Here is a 23,738-nt window from a genome sequence, read left to right on the forward strand (position 1 = left end):
TGTGAGTCAGGATCCTAAATGTTCTAATTGTAAATAATTTGTTTCAAATAGTTGTTGTTACATCTTTGTGTTGAAGCTTTTTTTTTCCCCTCAGTCTTAACTTGCTTCTAAAAATAACTGTATTATACATTATGCAAACCTTAACAAGCCTAAATATTTAAACTCTAATGCTAATTTTAAAAGACTGCAATAAAGTTACTTCAGCTAAGCCTGTGCATATGTTTAAATACTAAGGCTCTGTGTCATGCATGGGTGCTTATTTAAAAAACCGTTTTGTGTTTTTTTTTTTTGTAAGATTTATTCATGTTTATTGGAAAGCCGGATATACAGAGAGGAGGAGAGACAGAAAGGAAGATCTTCCATCCGATGTTTCATTCCCCAAGTGAGCCGCAACGGCCGGTGCTGCGCCAATCCGAAGCCAGGAACCTGGAACCTCTTCCAGGTCTCCCACATGGGTACAGGGTCCCAAAGCTTTGGGCCGTCCTCGACTGCTTTCCCAGGCCACAAGCAGGGAGCTGGATGGGAAGTGGAGCTGCCGGGACTAGAACCGGCGCCCATATGGGATCCTGGGGCGTTGAAGGCGAGGACTTTAGCCGCTAGGCCACGCTGCCGGGCCCGAAAAACCGTTTTTACAGAGAGGAGAGACGGAACTTCCCATCTGCTTGTTCACTCCCCAAATGGCTGCAGTGGGTAGAGCTGAGCTAATCCAAAGACAGGAGCCTTGAGCCTGCTCTGGGTTTCCCACGCAGGTGCAGGGTGTCAAGGCTTTGGGCCATCAACTGCCATCCCAGGCCATGAGCAGGGAGCTGGAAGGGAAGTGGAGCAGCTGGGCCACAAACCAGTACCCATATAGGATCCCAATGTGTGCAAGACAAATGATTTAGCCACTAGGCTATTACGCCAGGTCCAACCCTTTGCTTTTAACTCGATGCGTCTACATCCAAGTCTTACGGAAACCAGATAAGAGGCAAACCCAACTGCTTATATAACCTTTGTCACCAGAACATGAAAAAGTGGGTCTGGGGAACAGAATTGCAACCACTGAAATGAGCAAGAAGTGTTTCTTCCATAGTAGAGATTCCTGTAGCTGAGCCCAGATGTCAGACCAGCAGAACACAGCCACCTGTCTCTAACCTAGCCTCCCTATCCCAGAATGCAGCTTCCTCCCCAGCAGGTGCTGCTGCGTCAGGAAGGTTTCCTCTTAGTCCCAGGATGCCTTGGCCACTCTGCTCCTCTCCGAGGTGGGGGACCTTTCCTCTCATAAACTGAGGGCCTTGGCCTCTTGAGGCACCACCACCTGGTGGCAAAGCTTAGCTGAATATCTGGGGAGCTGCTGGGAGTCTCCTGTGATCCTGAAACAGGAAAAGATAGAAATATCCTTCAAATCACTTGTGGAGTTCGACATGGGAAGAAGCCAGAGGGAAGCAGCCCTATGCAGGGTCTTCCAAAGATTGGCTAAACGAGAGAGCCTGCCAGTGGCTATGAATGTGCAGCTTAAGAGGGGTAAGTTTTCAGAGGTTCCGCTCTTGAACTTGCCCTGGAAGGCAAGACCCACCCTGAAGATAAGTCACTGAATTTTGTCAGCTGTTTTCCATTATGCTTTCGTGTATCAATGCTTCTGGAAACATGCCTGTTGATATTTGAGAAAGTGAATTAGAAGACAGGTGTGTTCATTTAGGCTGCTTTGGTCATGCATGGATGACATAAATAACAGCTGTTTATTTTTCACCTTTGTGGAGGCTGGATTTCTAAGAGAGCCGAGGGCTCTGCCAGCAGATGGAGTTCGTGCTGAGAGTGTCCCTTCTGGTTTGCACAGAGCCACCTCGACATAACCTCGCATGTTGGAAAGATAAAGATCATCTCTTGTCTCTTTAGAAGGCTGCTAACTCCAACAATGAGGACTCCACTCATGCCCTAATTACCACCCAGTGCCCAGCCCCCAGCATCAAACACCCTCACAGTGGGGTTTGAGCCATGATACAGGATTTTTTCTTTTTTAAATTTATTTTACTCCTCTAATAGGCAGAGTTAGAGAGAGACAGAGATGGGAATGTGGAGGCGAGGTTCCTTCCATTCACTGGGTCGCTCTCCGAATGGCTGTAACAAACAGCGCTGGACCAGGCAGAAGCCAGAAGCTTCATCCAGGTCTTCCACGTGGGTGCAATAGCCCAAGCACTTGGGCCACCCTCTTCTACTTTCCCAGGCACATTAGCAGGGAGCAGGATTGGAAGTGGAGCAGCTAGGACTTGAACCAGTGTCTGTGTGGATGCCAGCATTGCAGAAGACTTCACTTGCTATGCCGCAACACAGGCCCCAATACAGAAATTGTTATGGGAATACTTTCAGTCCATAAAAGAAGGGAATTTAGGATTACAGTGTTCTAAAGTGAGGAGCTCTTGGTGGGCTATGTTTGCTAGAAAAAAAAACACAGTATTTGAACTACCACACACTGGTAAGAAGCACCTGGATAGTTCCTTAGTCTTTTGTGCTCTATGAAATGAAAAATTGCAACAGTAAGTGTGGACTGTGTAACAGTCCTCAGAAGACTACAGACAACTCATGGATCTGGCAGACTTTATGTTGGGTGAGAACAGGCATTGTATGACTACATTTACAGCTCAGAAGCAAAGCTAGCTGGGGAAATGCTGCTAGACGTGACATCTGGATAGGAGCGAGCAAGCGCTGACCAAAAGCAAACCTCTGGATTGCCTGGCACGTTTCAAATCGCCTTGATTTGATCAGTATACACTGCGTTATTGAATTTTTAAAATGTATCCTACAACTACGGATAAATGCTAGAACTTTATCAAGCCTGTGTTGGTATGGGATACAGGTCCTACAACATAAAAGAGTACAAAGGATTCCAAATGCTAACACAGACTTTTACAGAGCGATATAACCTTTGCGTTTCATCTTTCCTTTTAATTTTTAAAGATTTATTTATATGAAAGGCAAAGAGAGAGAGAGATTGATCTTCCACACATGGTTCACTTCAGTTCCCAATAACTGCGATGGCCAGGGCTGGGCCAGGCCAAAGTCATGAGGCAGGACCTCCATTGGTGTCTCCCATGTGGGTAGCAAGGCCCTGAGTATTGCAATCCTCCATTGCTTTCCCAGCTGTGTCACCAGGGAGCTGGATTGCAAGTGGAGCAGTGAGGCTTGAACCAGCACACACACAGAATGCTGTCACTGCCTGCAACCATCCACGGCGCTGCACCGCAATACCAGCTCTTAGAACCTTTTGGTCTATCCAAAGTAAAACCAAACATTTTATATGTTGGATTTCCTGCCAAGTAGAGGACCCTTGGATGCAAATGAGAGAAACACAGTACTCAGTAAAAAAGGACATCCCCTAGTGTGTGCAACCGAAATGGCAAGTGGTTGCCGCTAGATTCAAGCGCTGTCCGACCTACAGGTCCTGCTTAAGTGGCTGCATTCGTAGCAGGCTTTCTCTGCAGAGTATCCTCTCGGGTGCCCTCGGCCCTGCCCGCCGGGCAGCAGCCCCGGGACTGGAGGCCTCCATCACTTGCTTGTTCTGCCCCTCAGTGGTGTCATGCAAGAAGCAGAGCGCCCTAACTGCCGCAGGTCGGCCTCAGAGCCAATCTTGCTGAAGCTTCCGCGCTAACAGCTTTTGCCTCCGGACACTAGCCAACACTGCCGCCTAGCGGTCTGTTCAGCAGCACCCTGTTCCTTCAGTTCTCCCGGCTCACAAATTTACTGCACAAAGCAGTAAATGTACCAAAGTACATTGGTATTTTTTAATTCTCACTTTAAGATATAAATAGGCTTGTGACTTTAATACAAACAATTATAGCTGTGGGGCCCGGCGCTGTGGTCTAGCGGCTAAAGTTCTCGCCTTGAACGCCCCGGGATCCCATATGGACACTGGTTCTAATCCTGGCAGCTCCACTTCCCATCCAACAACCTGCTTGTGGCCTGGGAAAGCAGTCGAGGACGGCCCAAAGCCTTGGGACCCTGCACCTGTGTGGGAGACCTGGAGGAAGTTATGGCTGCTGGTTTCAGATCAGCGCAGCACCGGCCATTGCAGTCATTTCGGGAGTGAATCATCGGATGGAAGATCTTCCTCTCTCTCCTCCTCTCTGTATATCTGACTTTGCAACAAAAATAAATAAATCTTTTTAAAAAAATGCAGCTGTGGTTTTATTACCCTTTCAGATGCTTCCTGGTCATCTTGTTGTGTTATGTTTTCCTTGTTGAGTCAAGATATTTTCTGATATTCATTGTGATTTCTTTTGAACATAGCTATGGAGTAATGCACAATTCCATGTCAAAAGCTTCCATTTGCTGGTTCACTCCCCAAGTGGCCACAACACCTAGGGCTAGGTTAGACTGATGCTGGGAGCCAGGAGCTTCTTCTGGGTCTCCCAAATGGCCTGCTACTTTTCCAGTCCTTTAGCAGAGACTGATATGGGAAGTGGAGCAGCTTGGACTCGAACCAGAGTCATCTGGCAGTGCTGGCATCCCATATGGGTGCCAGTTGATGTCCTGGATGCTCCACTTCCAATCTAACTCCCTGCTTGTGGCCTGGGAAAGCAGTGGAGGACGGCCCAAGGCCTTGGGGTCTTGTATTTATATGGGAGACCTGGAAGAAGCTTCTGGTTCCTGGCCACAGACCAGCTCAGTTCCTGCCATTGTGGCCATCTGAGGAATGAACCAGAAAATAGAAGATATTTCTCTCCATCTCTTCTTCTCTTAAACCTGAAACAAACAAAAACTTTTTAAAAAGTCTTTTAAAAAATCTTAAGAAAAACAAAGGCAGTGCAAGAAATCCTGTGACTAAAGAACTGTTAGCATTTTTTTTTAAAGATTTATTCATTTTATTACAGCCAGATATACAGAGAGGAGGAGAGACAGAGAGGAAGATCTTCCGTCCGATGATTCACTCCCCAAGTGAGCCGCAACGGGCCGGTGCGCGCCGATCCGATGCCGGGAACCTGGAACCTCTTCCAGGTCTCCCATACGGGTGCAGTGTCCCAATGCATTGGGCCATCCTCAACTGCTTTCCCAGGCCACAAGCAGGGAGCTGGATGGGAAGTGGAGCTGCCGGGATTAGAACCGGCGCCCATATGGGATCCCGGGGCTTTCAAGGTGAGGACTTCAGCCGCTAGACCACGCCGCCGGGCCCCTGTTAGCATTTTAATTGTGACAGTGAATACACAAATCTACAAGTGTGATAACATTGCATAATCTCTAAATACATCCACACATCCACATCCATGTAGACAAGTGAAACTGGAGAAATCTCAGTAAGATTGGATGACTACAGTAATAACAATATTTTTATTGTGGGATTTCATTACAATTTTGCAAACTTTTTCTACTGCAGAAAACTGGGGATGGGATAAGTGAGATCTCTATTATTTTTACATAATATTTTATTTACACAAAGAGAACATTATACAATTTTAAGAGCATAACAATACTTCCCATTCTCACCTCCCCATCTCTCTGGTTCCCCCCATCCTCCTTCCTGTCTTCTTGAGGTTTGCTTGCTGTTTATAACCCTTGTCTCTCCCCCTGAGGAACAGTGGTTTTCCTACTTTCCACTTGTTGAATTCTTTAGAAGATGGTTAAACTTGTGATTGTAAAAGTAAATTGAAGGCATACGTATCTCACTGCATTATTCTTATAATTACTATGATTCTATAATTATCTCAAAATAAAAAGTTCAGTTAAAAAGGGACAATTGTATAGGTACCAAAGTAGAAAGAGGTAACAAATGTTCCCTCCATGAAAGAATTGATCATTGGTGCTAGCATTGAGATGCCTGTGATGCCAACATCCCATACAAGCTCCAGTTTGGGACCTGGGTGCTCCACTTCTGATCTAGTTCCCTATTAATGTGCCTAGGAAAGCAGCAAAAGATGATCCAAGTCCATGGACCCCTCCATCCACATGGGAGACCCAGTTGGAGCTCCAGTCTCCTGACCTGGTCCAGCCCCGGCTGCTGTGACCATTTGGGGAGCGAACCAGTATATGGAAGCTTGCTCTCTTTCGTTCTGTCTCTCCATCCCTCTGCAATTCTGCCTTTCAAACAAATAATAGTAAGAGAGAGAGAGAGAGTCTGTTTACTGTCTTGAAGACAGAGTAATTCAATGGTTTTAAAGATGGAAAAGGCCCATTAGCCACATACAGGAGACAGCCTAATTGTAATAGATGTACTTGTAGCCATATAATCACACTGGTTAACATTTATTACACAATTGCAAATGCTTTGCAGGTGGCCCATCATCTTATCTTTAATATCATCCTTTACAAAGGATATTACTGCCAATTTACCAGTAAGCAAATTAAAAGCAGAGCAAGTAACTTGTCCAAGTAATTTTTTTAAAAGGAAAGTATTGATTAGCCAATCTTGAATGGCATTACAGTACTATGCAAAGTGTTCTAGATTTTTTGCCCAAAATCTTGGGTTTGAGTTCCACTGTCCTACTGATTCACATTTTGAGACATGACTCAACCACTTACTTGGTTGCCTGTTTGAAAAAAAAAAAAAAAAGAGGGGGTGGGTTTTGGGCCAGCATGGTGGTTTAGCATACTAATCCTCCAGCTATAAGCACTGGCATTCTATATGGGCACCAGTTCATGTCCTAGCTGCTCAACTTCTCATCCAGCTCCCTGTTTATGGCCTGGGAAAGCAGCAGAAGATGACTCAAGCCCTACGCCCCCTGTACCCACATGGCAGACCTGGAAGAAGCTCCTGAATTCTAGCTTTGGACTGGCCCAGTTCTGGCTAATGTGGCCACTTGGGGAGTGAACTAGCAGATGGAGGCTCTCTCTTTCTCTCTTTCTATGTCCTTTTTTTCTGTAAAAATCTGCCTTTCAAAGAAATCTTTTTTTAAAAGAGTGTTTCTAGAGTTCTTACCACATGACACTGTATTTTTGATTCTCTAAAATGATCAATAGAAAGAATGCTTTTCTGTTGCCCCTTGGACACTTAGGCCATCTCTTGTGACACTGTCCCATTTCTCCTGAACCCTCTCTGTGTCCCTGTGTCACCGAGGGTCTCCTGGAATTGAATGTTGGTGTTTGCTTTCGCTGAGCTACTGGTGCCCATCTACCACCTTTCTCTCTTTGCACAGAAAGTTTCCCTAATGTTTTCATGCAGGGCACATTTCAGGTGATAACAGTAGTGGCATTTATCTAGTCCCCACCAAGTGTTAAAGATCAACAGGCTGCCTTGGTGTAACCACAAAGCTCTGCAGAGTGGGTAGTGTCCCATTTTTACACTGGCAGCCACCGAAATCAGACTTCAGTGCCTGATCTAAAACGGCCCCTAGTAATAGTGGCTGGAGGCAGTTTCCAAACCCTCGCCTACCTAACTCAGCATATCCAAGAAGGCTGTCTATCCCTTTCAGACCTCCGCCAAGCCAGGTCTTAGGAGGTAGATTGGTTTTCATTGTAACGCTTTCACAAATTATAAAATTAAGATGAATATCATTTAAAGTAAATAACACAATTTAAAATGAATTTGCTCACTTCCCTTTTGGAAAATTTACATTCGATACATCATTGTAACTAAACTCACACTGGCATTCCAGTAGCAACCTTATGATGGCAGTATAGCATTGCACCTGCAGTCTGCAGAGTTGGCAAGCAAACCTGCAAGCCAGGCATTTCTCCTTGGTCAGCTTTGGGGTTACATAAAATGTGAAATTAGGGCACTCTGGTGGGGGAGGCAGGAGAAAGTGTCTCCGGCAGCTAAGGTTGTTGACCCCAGAAACAAAAGAGAGCCAACAAACTAGCCAAAAAGAGAAAACAACTTCCTTTGGGGAAAAAACAAAGCACCTACTTGTTGCTGCCCACCCATTTAATAATTGGCCTTGGTTGTCTTCCAGCAGCAAGCACAATAGCGCTATCCAGAAATGTTTTTCTCATTTCCTCTGTTCCCTTGAAACCAAGCATTTGAGAATAAATTGTCCATTTCTCTTTTCTCAATTTGCTACAAAGGTTGTAAACAAGGAGACAACTGATATACAGAAATGTCACATGTTTGTCTTGAACACGTATGGCCTTATGAACCCCTGCCTGAGGATTCAACGAACAACAGAAGGATGATTTGATCAACATTCTCAGATTGCTAGGTCAGGACTAAGAAGAAGAAAAACCACATAACATGCATGTATTGAATCATGTCCAAGTGCAACATACACCTTTGGATCGTCTTCCCAGCATACCAGAGTCTTTTCTGAACCCTCCGCACAGAATTAGCCCCTAGGGTTCTTGTTTTCACTTTACAACTCTTGGCCGTAGCTGATTGGCCTAGAGCTAAACATCTGACTGGAGGAGGCTGTCCAGAAGCCAATCAGATTTCCTCTCTCTTGAGAAATCCAACTAAGACAGAGAAGCAGGTAACCAAGTCCAATCATGAGTGGACATTAGAGAGAAACGCCACGCTAAGGCCATGGATGTTCAACTTTCTTCCCTCGCTGTGGGTTATCAATAGCCCATCCAACAACTTCACGGCTTCATTTAGATTTATTTCAAGTAGGTTTCTGTGACAACACAGTTCCTATCAAAGCAAACATGCCCTTGTGGTAAGTTCACTGGGAGAGGATATCAAGGAATTACTGACAGGTTACCTGAACCTATGAGGACTGGCAATCTTCTTGCAATGGAAGGGACCAGACTCTCTGGATTTCAGCTCAGTTTGGTGATCCCTAACAGCTTGGATCTCGGGCGTCATGGGAATGACAGTAACAGCTGCCTAACGGAGTTGGGTCAGACAGGAAGTGTGACTCTGCCTGGGCTCCTGCTGCATGTCAAAGGCATAGTCATCACTGGCCTCTACGGTGCCTTGAGAACAGCTTCTCGGATGCTTTTAAATTCACGGCCTACAAAGATCAGGGACGTCTTTTTGAAAATGCAAAAGATAAAATTCCCATGAAGAAAAAACATACAAGTGTAATACTGGCTTATTAACCAGGGTAGGTTCTCTCTGTCTAGGGACTGCAGAGGTGATCCGTAGCAGGTGGGGACTGTAGACAGAGAAGGGCTGGAATGCCTGTCCTTAAGCCAAAGTCCCCAGGGACCCTTGCTCCCACTTGCCTGCACACAGCAGTCCAGGGCAGGGCCAACCCTACCAAGGGAGCTGCAGCACCCTCCGCCAAGTGGTCTTTTCCAATATGAACACTTTCCCCTAACTGGCTCATTCTCATGAAAGGCACAAGGGCTCAAAGCGCATTTCCCAAGCCCAGGCATTTTCAAATAAAATAGAAAGGAAGACATTGACAGAAAATTCTGTTTGATGCAATTTTAGGGACCACAGGGAAAACTAGTGTGGCTTTCTGAGGAGCTTTTTTTTTTTAAGACTTAATTTATTTGAAAGGCAGATTTATATATAGAGAGAAACAGAGACACACACACACACACAGAGATCTTCACCTACTGGTTCACTCCCCAAATGGCAGCAGTGCCAGAGCTGAGCTGGTTTAAAATCAGAAGCTTCCTCCAGGTTTCATGTGGGTGCAGGGGCCCAAGTGTTTGGGCCATCCTCTGCTGCTTTCCTATGCCATTCTACTAATGGAGCTGGACAGGAAGTCTAGCAACTGATACTCAAACTGGTGCTCATATGGGATGCTGTCACTGCAGGCTGGTGTTTACCTTGCTCTACCATGGAGCCAGCCGCTCTGAATGCCTTTAAACACCTCCTGTGAAATGGGATATCTATAATAGAGCATAATGGATGAATTGCCTGTTCTGGCCTAGAGACAAAATTCCTTTGATTTCCTGGAGGTCCCTGGAGGTTGCTGCATGTAGTACTGAATTGTTAGCTGGTAGCTAACAAAAAATATCTTAAACAGCGACAAAATATGGCTTGTCTATTTGTTTGACCAAGTGACAGAGAAACAATAAGACACACAAAAAGGAGCCAGACTCTCCATCTGCTGGCTCACTTCCCAGATGGCTTCAACAGCCAGGCCTGCGCCAAGCAGCAACCAAGAGCCTGGAACTCCATCTGGGTCTCCCGTGTGGGTGGCAGGGGCCCCGTGCTTGGGCCGTCCTCTGCCACTGCTTCCCCAGGTGCATTATGGAGAAGCTGCGTTGGAGGCAGAGTAGCTGGAACTCAAACTTGCGTTCCAGTATGAGATGCCAGTGTTGCAGGCAGCAGCTTAACTCACTGTGCCACAACACCAACCCCTAACAAATGTATCTTGAGGATTCATTCACTCAGTCCCAGGGACTGTTGAGATGTAAATACAGGATGATTAAGACAAATAGTCTGTGACCTCAAGAAGCCTATCACGTCATGAGTATAGGAAAACAAGAACCACGTAGACATCATGACTTCGGTGTTTTCCACACTCCTGCCTCCCTAGGTCCACGAGCTCTGCTCAGAGTATGAAGTGGGTATTCCCTATGATCCAGAACGATGGCTCAGGGTCTAAATCCTCACCTTGCAAGGCTGGGATCCCACATGGGTACCGGTTCATGTCCTGGATGCTCCACTTCCCATCCAGCTCCCTGCTTATGGCCTGGGAAAGCATTAGAGGACGGCCCAAAACCTTGGGACTCCGCATGCACACGGGAGACTGGAAGAAGTTCCTGGCTCCTGGCTTCAGAATGACTCAGCTCTGGCCACTGTGGCCATTTGGGGAGTGAATCAGTGAATGAAAGATCTGTCTCGTCTCTGTAAATTTGCCTTTGCAATAAAAGTAAAAAAGAAATGACTATTTCCCCAAAGTCCCTTAAAAGCAGTGGAGCACAATCTCTCTACTATGCATTGTTTAAAAATGAAAAACAGGAGGCTGGCTTCGTGGTGTAGCTGGCTAGTCCTCCCCATGTAGAATCAGCATCCCATATGGGGTGTTAGTTGAAGTTTTGGCTGCTGCACTTCCAGTCCAGCTCTGATATGATCTGAGAAAGTAGTAAAAGACAATTCAAGTCCTTGGGCCCCTGCACTGACACGGGAGACCCAGTAGCTCCTGGCTTCCAGCTTTAAACCAGCTCAGCTCTGGGCATTGCAGCCAACTGGGGAGTGAACTAGCCGATGGAAGAGCTCTATTTCTCCTTGTATCTCCCTCTCTCTGTCACTGTGGCTTTCAAATAAAATAAGTAAAAATCCTTAAAAATTGAAATACATATGCCTTGAACTTATGAGTAAGGAAAAATTGTAATACCTATATCTTTTGTAACTGAATCCTGATGAACTTTGCCACTTCAATGCTTCCAGTCTCAACAGGCAATGCTGCCACTCCCCAGGTGTCTGCCCTTGCCTGGGCTCCTCAGTCTGGCTGACCAACATGGAACAGAATGGGAGGTGACCTGCGTCAGACAGCCACAAGGAACATGTATAAGCATTGCAGGGACTGACGGGGCAGCAAAACATGGCTTATGCAATCAAAGAACAGAGAAGACAGACGTTTTCAAAATTGGAGGACTGTCAACAAAATTCTTTTTGAAATAAGTTGTGAGATAGAGATCTAAGTTTGCTCTGGGATAGTATTCAAAGTGAACTGTTTTCTCCTTTTTTTTTTTTTTTTTTTTTTTGACTGTCTGTCCCAAGGAAAGCATGTTGGTGTTTGGCCTGAAGAGATCAGGGTGCCTCCTTTTTGACGGATGAAAGGAGATTCGTTCAGAACTTCTTGTCAAGCTTCAAACGCTTCAAAAAACACACCATCACAAGGAGTGAACCTGCTGAGGCGCTTCTCCTTCCTGACTCAAAACAAAAACAAAATTCCAATGAGCAAAAGCATCATCAATGTGACTGACGTTATTTGAGCACACCGACTCTTCAGACGTCACTGGCCTGACAGTCACTGAAAACAGTCACTCCAGACAAAACTTTCAACAAACTCCTGAATGTTATTTTTGCCCCAGTGTGTTTCTCAAATTCTACCAAGCAGCTTTTAGCCCAGAGACAGGCTCAGTTCTGCCCTTCAAGGGGCAGCGCTTCACCCTTGCTCTTCCAATTTAGATCCCTGGCTCAAAAGAAACTTTGTCTCACCGTGGCATGGCACCATGCATCTTGGCTGGCAAAGAACTTTCCTTTCACTCACAAAAGAGTCTCTACTTCATTTTCTCTCACAAATCTGTAAGAAATATGAATGATCATGTGTGGAGAAAAGGGCCTTAGAGAGGAATACAGCAGCATGAAGAGATCAAGGGACAGGGTCATTCACATCTGACTGCTTGGTTTTAATTTCATTTGTAGAGATGATGATAATAGTTCCAACTTCACAGAATTATGAAGATCAAAGAACTCTTATGTGTCAAACAATGAAGCCAATGCCAAACACTCATTAAAGGCTAGCTATTTTATGTGTGTGTAATTTCAAGAAGTTATCCAAAATGAGAAATTTACCCAAGAACTACTGTAGGTTTTAGCTTGATGCAAAATCTGCAGCAAGACAGCGTTAAGAAAATAAAAAGAAGAATGATCAGTTGCGAAAAAATTAGTATCCTTAATATGTGAAGAGTTCATTAACCTTGAAAACTGAAGATTTTAAGACTGCAAGAAAATGTAAATGGGGGGAAAGGCTATTCATGGAAAACGAAAACCTTGGAAAGACATCTGTGTTCATGGATTCGAAGACTTTATGTTAAGATGTCAGTACTGCACAAAGTTAACTGCAGATGTAATTCAACCACTACCAAAATCCCATTGATGGAGAATGGTAGCACAGTGGATTAAGCCATTGCTTGGGATGCTGGCATTCCATATCAGAGTGCTGGTTCCAGTCCTAGCATTTCTACTTCTAACTCAGTTCCCAGAAAACATGCCTGGGAAAGCAGTGGAAGATGGCCTAGGTATTTGGGCCCTGGCCACTCACGTAATAGACATGGATGCGGCTCCAGCTCTTGGCTTTGACCTGATGTTGTGGCCTTTAGGGAAGTAGCCAAGATGGTACATTGATCTCTCATTTGCTCACTCTCTCTTTTTTAGCCTTTCAGATACATAAAATACAATTTAAAAAAATTAGATTTCAATGATGTTTTGGGTACAGCAGACAAACTCATCCTGAAATCCATCTAGAAATTTATGGGATCCCATATAGCCAAAGCACTCTTGGGAAAAAAACTCAAAGTGGGATATCTTATTTTTTCTAGTTACAGAACTTACTACACAGCCACAGTGCAGGCCCCGGTCTCCCAAGGATTAACTCCACAGCTTAGCTTGTTTCTCAGAGCATAACAGGATTGGCAATTTTGGCCTGATACATCTAGCCACTGGCTTAACTGCAAGTTCCTGCTTCCTATTTGTCAAGTTATCTGCCAAGGGATTGGATAAACCTCAAGGGATTTAGGGTGGCCACTAGAGGATTGGATAAACACTGGGAGGAACTGAAGGGATTTAGGGTTGCCACTACTGGGAGGAACTCGAGGATTTAGGGTGGTCCCTTGAGGACTGGATAAACACTGGGAGAGTATAAAAGAAAGCCTGGAGTTGCAATAAAGATCAATCTATCATCGATCGGCATTCGGTGTACTGCGTGTTGCCTTGTGTTGTCTCTCTGCGTTGTCTGTGTTGTAACCCTAGTCCCTCCGCTCAGCTCGGATTACGTGGCGACGCGGGCGTTGCCAACACCACAGTAATCAAGCAGTTCGATACCAGCATAAAGAGACACAGAGGTGGGGCCGGGGTTGATGCAATAGCTCAGCTGGCTACTCCTCTGCCTAGAAGCACTGGAATCTCATACGGGTGTCAGTTTGTACCCCGGCTGCTCCAGTTTGGATCCAGCTCCCTGCTTATGTCCTGGGAAAGCAGTGGAAGATGGCCCAAGTCCTTGGGATCTTGTACCTGTGGGAGACCCCCAAATGAAGCTCCTGGGTCTTGGCTTCAGATCAGTCAGCTCCACTGTTGTGGCTGTTTGAGGAGTGAACCAGTAGAGAGAGGATCTCTGTTTCTCTGCTTGTCCCTCTCTTTGGACATAAAATTGGACAACCCAACAACTACTACTATAAAAAATCTTACAAGCGCTATGCTATGGAGTGAATGGGAAGGAACAATTTATAACCATTAGGGGTGATATTTGTAAACAATGTCTAAAGACACGAAAACGTGGTACAGATACAATAGTAAGACATCAAACAGAACACAGAATTTAACGTGCAGTGTATTAACAACTATGCTATTGGGACCAGCACTGCGGCACAGTGGGGAAGGCCACCACCAGTGATGCCATCATCTCATATGGGTACTGATTTGAGTTCCGGCTGCTCCATTTCTAATCTAGCTTCCTGCTAATATACCTAGGAATATATAACAATGGAAAACAGCCCCTACACCCATGTGGAAGACCCAGAGCTGGTTCACTTCCTGAATGCCCACAACACCCAAGGCTGGGCCAGCCTGAAACCAGGAGCCATACATTCCATCTGGCTCTTCCCTGCAGGTGGCAGCGACCCAACCACACAAGCCATCATCTGCTGTTTCCTAGGGTGAGCACTAGCAAGAAGCTGGGGTTGGGAGTGGAACTGGGACTCGAACCCAGGCACTTGCTTATGTGATGTGAGAAAAGAGAGAGAGAGAAATGTTCTCTTCCATCTGATGTTTCACTCCCTAAGCCGCAGCAAAGGTTGAAGCTGAGCCAATCTGAAGCCAGGAGCCCAGAGCTTCTTCTGAGTCTCCCACGTGGATGCAGGGTCTCAAAGCTTTGAGCCGTCCTGTTTCTTTCCCAGGCCACAAGCAGGGAGATGGATGGGAAGCGGGGCCACCAGAATTAGAACTGGCTCCCATATGGGATCCCGGTGTGTGCAAGGTGAGAACTTTAGCTGCTAGGCTACTGCACTGGGCCCCAACAGCATTTTAAAAAAGATTTCTTTTGGGCCCAGCACAGTAGCCTATTGGCTAAAGTTCTTGCCTTGCACACGCCAGGATCCTATTTGGTGGCCAGTCCTAATCCCAACAGTCCTGCTTCCCATCCAGCTCCCTGCTTGTAGCCTGGGAAAGCAGTCAAGGACAGAACCAAGGCTTGTGACCTGCACCCGTGTTGGAGACCTGGAGGAGGCTCTGGGCTCCTGGCTTTGGATCGGCTCAGCTCTCATCACTGTGGCCGCTGGGGGAGTGAATCATCAGATGGAAGATCTCTCTGTCTCTCCTCCTCTCTGTGTATCTGACTTTCCGATAAAAATTTTAAAAATATTTTGAAAAAGAGATTTATTTCTTTTCACTTAAAGGCAGAATTAGAGAGAGAGAAAGGTAGATACAGAGAGTTAGCTTCTATTGACTGGCTCACTCCCCTATTGCCTACAATGGCTAGAACTGGGCTGGTCTGCATGCAGGAGCCAGAAGCTTCTTCCGGGTTTTCCATGCAGGTACAGGGTCCCAAGGCTTGAGCCGTCCTCTGCTGTTTTCCCAGGCCACAAGCAGGGAGCTGGATGGGAAGTGGAGCTGCAGGGATTTGAATCAGTGATTATACGGGACGCCAGTGCTACAGGACTAGCCTGCTGCACCACCGCTCTACTCATCAACCCAGATGACATTTTTAAGTGCTATGCCAAACACTTGCCCTATAAAGATTTAAATGAAGTCTGTATCTCACAAATAATCTTACAATTTATCCATCTCAATATTCCAAGTATCTAGCTACAGAAAGAATGTTTGGTTTTTTTGATATGGCTCATGCAAATAAAAAAGGGCATCTAAAAGCTAAAGAACAGGGACCAAAACAGTGGTGTGGCAGGCTATTCCTCCACCTGCAGCACCAGCATCCCATATAGGTACCAGCTCAAGCCTCACCTGTTACACCTCCAATCTAGCTTCCTGCTTATGGATTGGAAAAGCAGAAGATGTCCAAGTCCTTGGGCTCCTGCACCTATGTGGGAGACCTGGAAGAAGCTCCTGGCTCCTGGTTTGGGACCAGCCCTACTGCTGTGGTGGCAGCCATTTGGGAGTGAACCAGGAGATGGAAGATTGCGATCTCTCCTTCCCTCTCTTTGTAATTGTGCCTTTAAAATAAATACAGGTGAGCAGAGGAAAAGAACGAAAGCAATTTGGGATATATACACAGGATTTCCTCTAGTTGGTCGGACTGAGGTTGATCATAATTGCTTCCTTGTGTTTTTTTCTTTCACTCAGATCCATAATTGTTTCAGTGCCTCTGTGGAAGATGTCATCTTTACTTTCAGTCTCACACCTGGTCTGTTAGCCAATGGTTCTCAATGAGTGAGTGTTGGGGATAATATCAACCAAGTCTTTAATTCCCAAGTTCATACTTCTATCCTAGACTCCAGTTAAAACACACAGCGTTAGATCTAGTACAGTGGTATAACAGGCTAGTCCTCCACTTACAGCACTGGCAGCTCCACTTCCCATCCAGCTCCCTGCTTGTGGCCTGGGAAAGCAGTCAAGGACGGCCCAACGCCTTGGGACCCTGCATCCGCGTGGGAGACCCTGGCTTCGGATTGGCTCAGCTCCAGCTGTTGTGGTCACTTGGGCAGTAACCAGGGGGTGGAAGATCTTCCTCTATCTCCTTTTCTCTGTAAATGTCTCGCTCTCACTTTGTAACTCTTTCAAATAAAATAAATGAATTAAAAAAAATACCATCTTGGGCCCGGTGCTGTGGCTTAGCAGCTAAAGTCCTCACCTTGAACACGCCAGGATCCCATATGGGCGCCAGTTCTAATCCCGGCAGCTCCACTTCCCATCCAGCTCCCTGCTTGTGACCTGGGAAAGCAGTCGAGGATGGCCCAATGCTTTGGGATCCTGCACCCGTGTGGGAGACCTGGAGAAAGTTCCAGGTTCCTGGCTTCGGATCGCACTGCACTGGCCATTGCGGTCACTTGGGGAGTAAATCATCAGATGGAAGATCTTCGTCTCTATCTCTCCTCCTCTCTGTATATCTGACTTTGTAATAAAAATAAAATCTAAAAAAAAAATACCACCTTAAGTAATGCTACTAAAGATATTAATTATCTTTTCATTAATTTGTGCAGAAAAACTCAGGTCCAAGAGTAATATTATTTTTAAGATAAAAACATGGGCCCAGGCAGTGGCCTAGCGGCTAAAGTCCTCGCCTTGAAAGCCCCAGGATCCCATATGGGCGCCGGTTCTAATCCCGGCAGCTCCACTTCCCATCCAGCTCCCTGCTTGTGGCCTGGGAAAGCAGTTGAGGACGGCCCAATGCATTGGGACACTGCACCCGCGTGGGAGACCCAGAAGAGGTTCCAGGTTCCCGGCTTCGGATCGGCGCGCATCGGCCCGTTGCGGCTCACTTGGGGAGTGAATCATCGGACGGAAGATCTTCCTCTCTGTCTCTCCTCCTCTGTGTATATCTGGCTGTAATAAAATGAATAAATCTTTTAAAAAAAAAAAGATAAAAACAATTACACATACCCCTAACAATGTCTCTACTTTTTTCAGTCCTTAAATTTTCCACAAATCAGCTTTTCCAAGTTTGTTTGGCAGAGTACCCTTCCCCTTTAGTTTTTTTCTCGTTTCTTTATTTGAAAGGCAGCAAGTCAGAGAGCTCTTCCATCCACTGTTCACTCTCCCAAATACAAGCGACAATCAGTGCTGGGCCAAGCACTGGAGTTCAGTCTTGGTCTCCAATGTGCGTTCCAGGACCCTCGAGCTCTGACCACCCCAGGCTGGTTGCTGGGCTGCACGGCAGCAGGAAGCTGGAGAGGAAGGCAAGGAGCCAGGACTTACACCAGACACTCCGACATGGGATGTGGTGTCTGCAGAGCTTCCCAATCACTGTGCCAATTCCAGCTCCTACAGAGCAGCTTTCTGAGAGGTGTAAACAAGTCAGTCCCTGAGAAAGTAAATTTGGGAGGCTCTGCTGCTTTTCTTGCTTCCAAAATTTATTTTCACGGACCTGCTTTGTCAGGTAATGGCTTTCAACAATCTGTGAGATATTGCTTCTTAGGGACCTGCTTGCGAGATACCGCAGTAGTAAGTAGAATAGCAGAATGCTGGTCAACGTGACATGGCATTTCCTGGAAAAAGAACTTTTTTTTTCCTAACTAGGACCTACAATTCTTTTTTTTTTTTTTTTTAAGATTTCTTTTATTTTTATTGGAAAACCAGATATACAGAGAGGAGGAGAGACAGAGTGAAAGATCTTCTGTCTGATGAATCAATGCCCAAGTGAGCCGCAACGGCCGGTGCTAAGCCAGGATCCAGGAACTTCCTCCAGGTCTCCCACATGGGTGCAGGATCCCAAGGCTTTGGGCTATCCTCAACTGCTTTCCCAGGTCACAAGCAAGGGATGGGAAGTGGAACTGCCAGGATTAAAACCGGCGCCCATATGGGATCCTGGCATGTTCAAGGCGAGGACTTTAGCCACTAGGCCACTGCGCTGGGCCCAGGACCTACAATTCTTAAGGAATGTGGTCAGTGGTATTAAGGACTGATCTGTGTTCATCTAATATTCATATCTGTACTCTTATAAGCCCTAGTATCTTAAGATCTAACTATATTTGGAGATAGACCCTTAGAATTGGTGAAGTTAAAATAGGATCATTGGATGAGACCTAAAATAACATAATCGATGTTATTATGAAAATAGAAAATGTAAGGATTGGCCAATCAGAAATGAACTTCTTGAGTGATATAGTCAGGCGATGAGACCTTCCCATTGCCATAGAATATCCGATGGCAACTCCCTACTGAGTTATACCAAGGGAGGGGAAGGATCTCTCCCAACAACCTTTAATTCTGTTCTTTTTCCACATAATATTTAAAATATGAAACAGCAGACATATACATATTTTTTGCTTATAGTCATGGAATTTTGAGCAAAGCCTGACATACAGGAGGTGATCAATGAACTTTGGTTAAAGATATGAATGAATATTTCATTCCCACAGTGTAAGGTGAACACTACCCAATCCTGCTCTAGTGTTTCCCGTCACTGCAGAAACTTTCTTCAGGCAGTCCAAGTGATGTTCTACAACCACTCTCTTTTTCTCAGTAGCAATGAGAGCTGAGGCACTGTTGCTTCTTCTTTCCATCCCTCCCCATCTCCCACCCTTCAGAACCAAGTTCCAAGGTACCCAGAGCAGCCGCCACAAACACTGTGTGTGGCAGCAGCACATTAAACTCCAATCGCCAACACCCCTGCTGAGACCAAAGCCAGGTGGAGGTTCTGGGCTGCAAATGGATGTGGGAACAGGCAGTGATCAGCCACAGTGGTGGCAGCATTTCACTGTGGGCACTCTCAGCACAGGACACAACTGGGACTCCCTGCACCAGACTTAAAAGACTCCTGCCTCTGCATTCTTATGGGGGATGGATGGGAAAGCAGCAATCCCAACCTTCAGCAGAGACGTGACTGCTTGAAGTCTTAAGAACAGGCCCTGGTCTGGGAGGAGACAGAGGCACTTGTTGCTGGCTCTGTCCCATGGGCCCCAGCCTTATTCCTGAAAGGAGCTTAGCACTCTGTAGCATTTTCTTGCCTTGTTTATGAGTCGTCTTTCCTTCCTTCAGCATCCCCTGCACATGGGCGGGGGCTCCATGCTGGTGAGCATTCCTCGGGCCTTTGGCTTGGGAGCATGCATCACAGCCACCAAAGAGGTACACCATGGGCAGACTCACTGCATCCTCTGGATCCAAGCTGACTGCTCCCACGGGCACACTGGGCTTGCTGCTACCCAGGAGAGCCTGGGGTTGGGGTGAGGCTTGGCCATGTGGCAGGGTGCACAGCAGCCAAGTCGAGGTCATCTCCAATCTTTCATGCAGGCTCTGCTCCCCTTGCTCTGACCAATCCAGACTCTCAGAAACTCCCTAAGTCATGAGGCTACCCGCATGTTCTCCATGCACTTGCAGTTTGCCCTGCCTGGGATGTATCTTTCTTCTTATCTGCTGGAAAACTCCTCATTTTGCAAAACTGAGCTCTGTGTCTCTGGAAGCCCAAATTAGTTAGTCTGGCCTACAAATGTCACAGTGGCTCAGCCCTGATGAACTCTCAGATCTCATTCCCTAACACTCTGAGGTCAGAGCACACTGTGCTCCTCACTGTTTCTGCAACTTCCCAGCACAGGCTGCCCTCGGCCATGCCCTTGCTGCTCCCTCTGCCAGAAATGTGCTTTCCCCTCCAATATGAACTTATCTTTTAATTTCATTTTCTGTGAACCTTTGAAACATTCTCTCTCTCTCTCTCTCTCTCTCTGTGTGTGTGTGTGTGTGTGTGTAGGTGAATGTGCATTGTATTGCTTCTTGCTAAATAAGCAGGGATGCCAAGTTGCACTCTTTTGCCCAAACTCCACCCTTGAAATCAAAGCAAGCTTCACAACTCTGCTGCTTGTGCAGCCAACAGGACCTTACACACAAATGACTCACTCTTGTTTTAAGGCTATACTTCTGCTGTCTGGGAGTCCTTAACTTTTTGAACAAGGGGATTGCCTTTTTCATTTTGCACAAGGCCTGTGAGCTGTTTAGTTGGTACTGTTGAAAGCAGAGCCTTGCTCAGAATGTACCATGGCCCAGAGGACTTACCATCAGCAAGCTCCCTCCCTCTATGTCTGCGCAGGAACTATCCCTGCACTCTCTAGCATGCGAAAGAAATGAAATTTGCTCCCTGCCCCAAACTGTCCACTCACCCAGGCTGCTCTCATTCCCTTTTGCAAGCATTGCTGGATGACCACCAAGCAGAACTCTGGTTTTCTCCTTGTAGCAAGCCCTGCATTACACTGCGCTTCTCTTAAGGGCTTGGGGCCCAGCCTGGAGCTGTCCTGTGGGCTCCCCTGCAGAGGTTTGTATTCCCTAACATCAGTTACAGTCCGCATTGGCATCCACCAGGTGCTTATTTAAGGAAAAGCTTTGTCTTGGCTGCTAAGTTTTCAGAGAGCAGGAATTTTGCAGTTGGGAAGACTTTTCGTTTATGAGCCCCAAAGTTAGAGATTCTCCATGGTAACCTGAAGTTTTATGAGCTTCATCTATACCCTTAATAGTTGCAAAATCCAGCCCGCTTTAATACAGCTCAGTGCCTGGTACATAGGACTTCTGCAAAGGGAAACTAAAGCAGTAGGCAGAGGCAGTCTTTCCTGACTCTACCCCACTGTTTTCAGTCTTCTTTATTTTTCTTCTGTCTTAAGCAGAGTTAGCAAATCTATGAAGAAGGTATTTCTAGGAAGCTTGGTTTAACTAAAAGTGATTTTCCAAGTCATTCATCACATCTGTCTAAATTATGTATTTATGTCTGTCTTTTCCATAACTGTGAGGTCTCTGGAAACAATGACAGCATCGGATTCTCTGTAGAGGCACCACACTCAGGCATTCAGTGTCTTGCTTAATATTTTCTTATAAATAATTGTTCATCTCTAGACAAAGGGGCAGAAAGCCATCTTACTGAATCTTAAATACTTTTGCTGATCTCTAGCCAATGCCTCTGATGAAGTCTCACAGCTATGTACACTGTTTTGCTTCTACACTCATTCTTTGCATTGCACCTGTGAAAGAACTGTAGATCATGTTCTCCAAGGTTGGCACCTTCACATGTACACCTGTCCCAGGCCAGCACATCATCCCCACAACCAGTTTTCTCAAGAAGTCCTCCCCAACACCCTGATCCCTTGAAATCACAGATCCTCAAACTCTGTTTCACCGTCCTTGTCTCTTTTATATATATCCCTCTCCTTTTACTGGTATCTGAAAGATCCAAATATCCATCATTTTCCATGCTCATTATCTCACTTAATGGCAGGGACTGTGGGCTATGGTCAAAGCAGTCACACAGGGCCATGCTCTGAAGGAAGCCCCAGGCTTGGAATTTTGTACTGTGCTGCTGCTGGTTGTCTTTGAATTTGTCTGGTGGAACAGTGGAATCTGCAACAGGGCCTTGGAGCCTTGGCTTACATGTGAAATTACCTCTGCAACCTCACTGTTTTCTAGGACATTCTCAGGAATGTGCTCTGTCTGGCCACCCTGTATCTACTGTCTTGGGTGCTGGTGCAGGTGGACTTAAGATCAAATGCACCTGCCCAGTTTATTGCATCTTAAGACAGGATCCTGGGCAGCTGTGAATGTCTGTACTCACCCTAGAATAATCACTGTTACCAGGAGAGGGGGCATGATTTAAACAGACAATTCCCTTAAAGCAAGCAAGCAGTGTGACAGATAGAGTAAAGGGAAGGCATTTGGCATAGTGTGATTCTTCATATTGTAGTTGGGTTTGAGTGTCTGCTCTGTCCCTATTCCAGTTTTCTGCTCCCGGGTACCCTGAGAGGCAATGATATCAACCCAGGCTCTTGATTCCATTGCAGAAGAAGTTCACAGGAGGCCAAGGTGCAGTCTAGACAGTTTATTGGGACTTATTCTAGACTGCAAGGTGGCCAGCACAGTGAGAAGAGATCCCATGACTGGCCCAATGAGAGGAGCTGGAAGAAGTTTTTATGAGATGGGGAGTTGGGGTTGCATGCCCCTGGCACACAACATCCTGCCTGTCATTCTGGCTTGGCTGTTTGGTGCACAGCACCTTGATTTGCACTTGACATTGTGTTCTGTGCAGGCACTACTTCTCTTGTACACAACATGTTCATCCGGTGGTATCGCTCCCACTAGCCCAGTAAAGTCACATACTGCTCATATTGGATTGGGCACCTTAGGCCTGCTTTACGAAGGAAGGGTATGGACACCCTTGTTCTTGATTGGTTAGGACCTGGGCTAAGGGTTGAGAGGGGCTGAATCTTTAAAAAAAAAAAAAAACTTTAACCACTCGAGCACATATCTCAGAGCATGCCCCACATCCGGGACTCGGGGTGGGCGGGAAACCAGGTGGGGCTTCTCCCTCAATATCCTCCTTTACCTCAGATACAAGATGGAAACAATATGGACATAATAGTATTGCCCACTTCCCTATACCCCTGAACCTTTTTTTTTCTTTTTCTTTCTTTAACTGTAATTAACTATGAAAAGATTGTCAACAACAACACAATAAAATAGATTATAAAAAAAAAAACTTTAAAAACTTAAAAAAAAACTGTTTTAGATGATGTTTACATAGTTGATCAGGGTGTGAAGGATCTAGGGTTAGGGAGAAGTGAGTGTGATCATTGTTTCCAAGCTTTCTATTTCTTCTTCCCATTTCTGGGGAGAGGGAAGAGATAAAGGAAGAGGCCACACCCAGCCTCCCAACCATCCCAGTAACCGAGGGTGGGGAACGGCCACTCAATATCAACCCAGAGTCACAATGCAGTGCATGCTGTAAGAGTTCTGACCAGGTAAATGTGGTAGTTCTGAAATGCTATTGATCTTGCTGATCTATGGATGAGGAAGCCCTTCCAATGTCCATTGGCTGACATAGTCATCCTTAGGGTCTCCATTCACCCAGATATTTGCTATCATCACTTGGCTATCATTGCTTGGGGTAGTCCGTTGTCCATATGTTCTGTTCGTCACTCTCTGGTATGGTATCAGATGTCCTCTGCAGGCCCCAGTGCATGAACATATCCTCTGTGTGCACCATGGTCTGCTGTCCAGCACTCCATCTTTACACTGAGGAGGACCAGTTCTCAGAGGTGGGTCCATGGCCCCAGGCTAGGCAACCCATGTCCAGCCAGAATTCTGACCCTGGGGCTCATGGACTAGCCACCCTCTGTGCTGGTGGGCCCAAAAACTCAGGCCAGGTGATCTGAGCCGCACTGGACCCCCACTCTTGGGGTTTACAGACTCACCACCTACTGCAAAGGTGAGCTCTAGGACCTGGGCCAGGCAACCCAGGCCCCTCTAGACCCTCCACCCCTTAGGCTCACGGATCTAGCACCCACCACGCATACAGACCCAAGAACTTGGGCCAGACAATCCGGGGCCCTCCAGATACCCTATCTCTGGG

This window comes from Ochotona princeps, chromosome 1 (genome assembly GCF_030435755.1).
Source record: "Ochotona princeps isolate mOchPri1 chromosome 1, mOchPri1.hap1, whole genome shotgun sequence".
Taxonomy (NCBI): Eukaryota; Metazoa; Chordata; class Mammalia; order Lagomorpha; family Ochotonidae; genus Ochotona; species Ochotona princeps.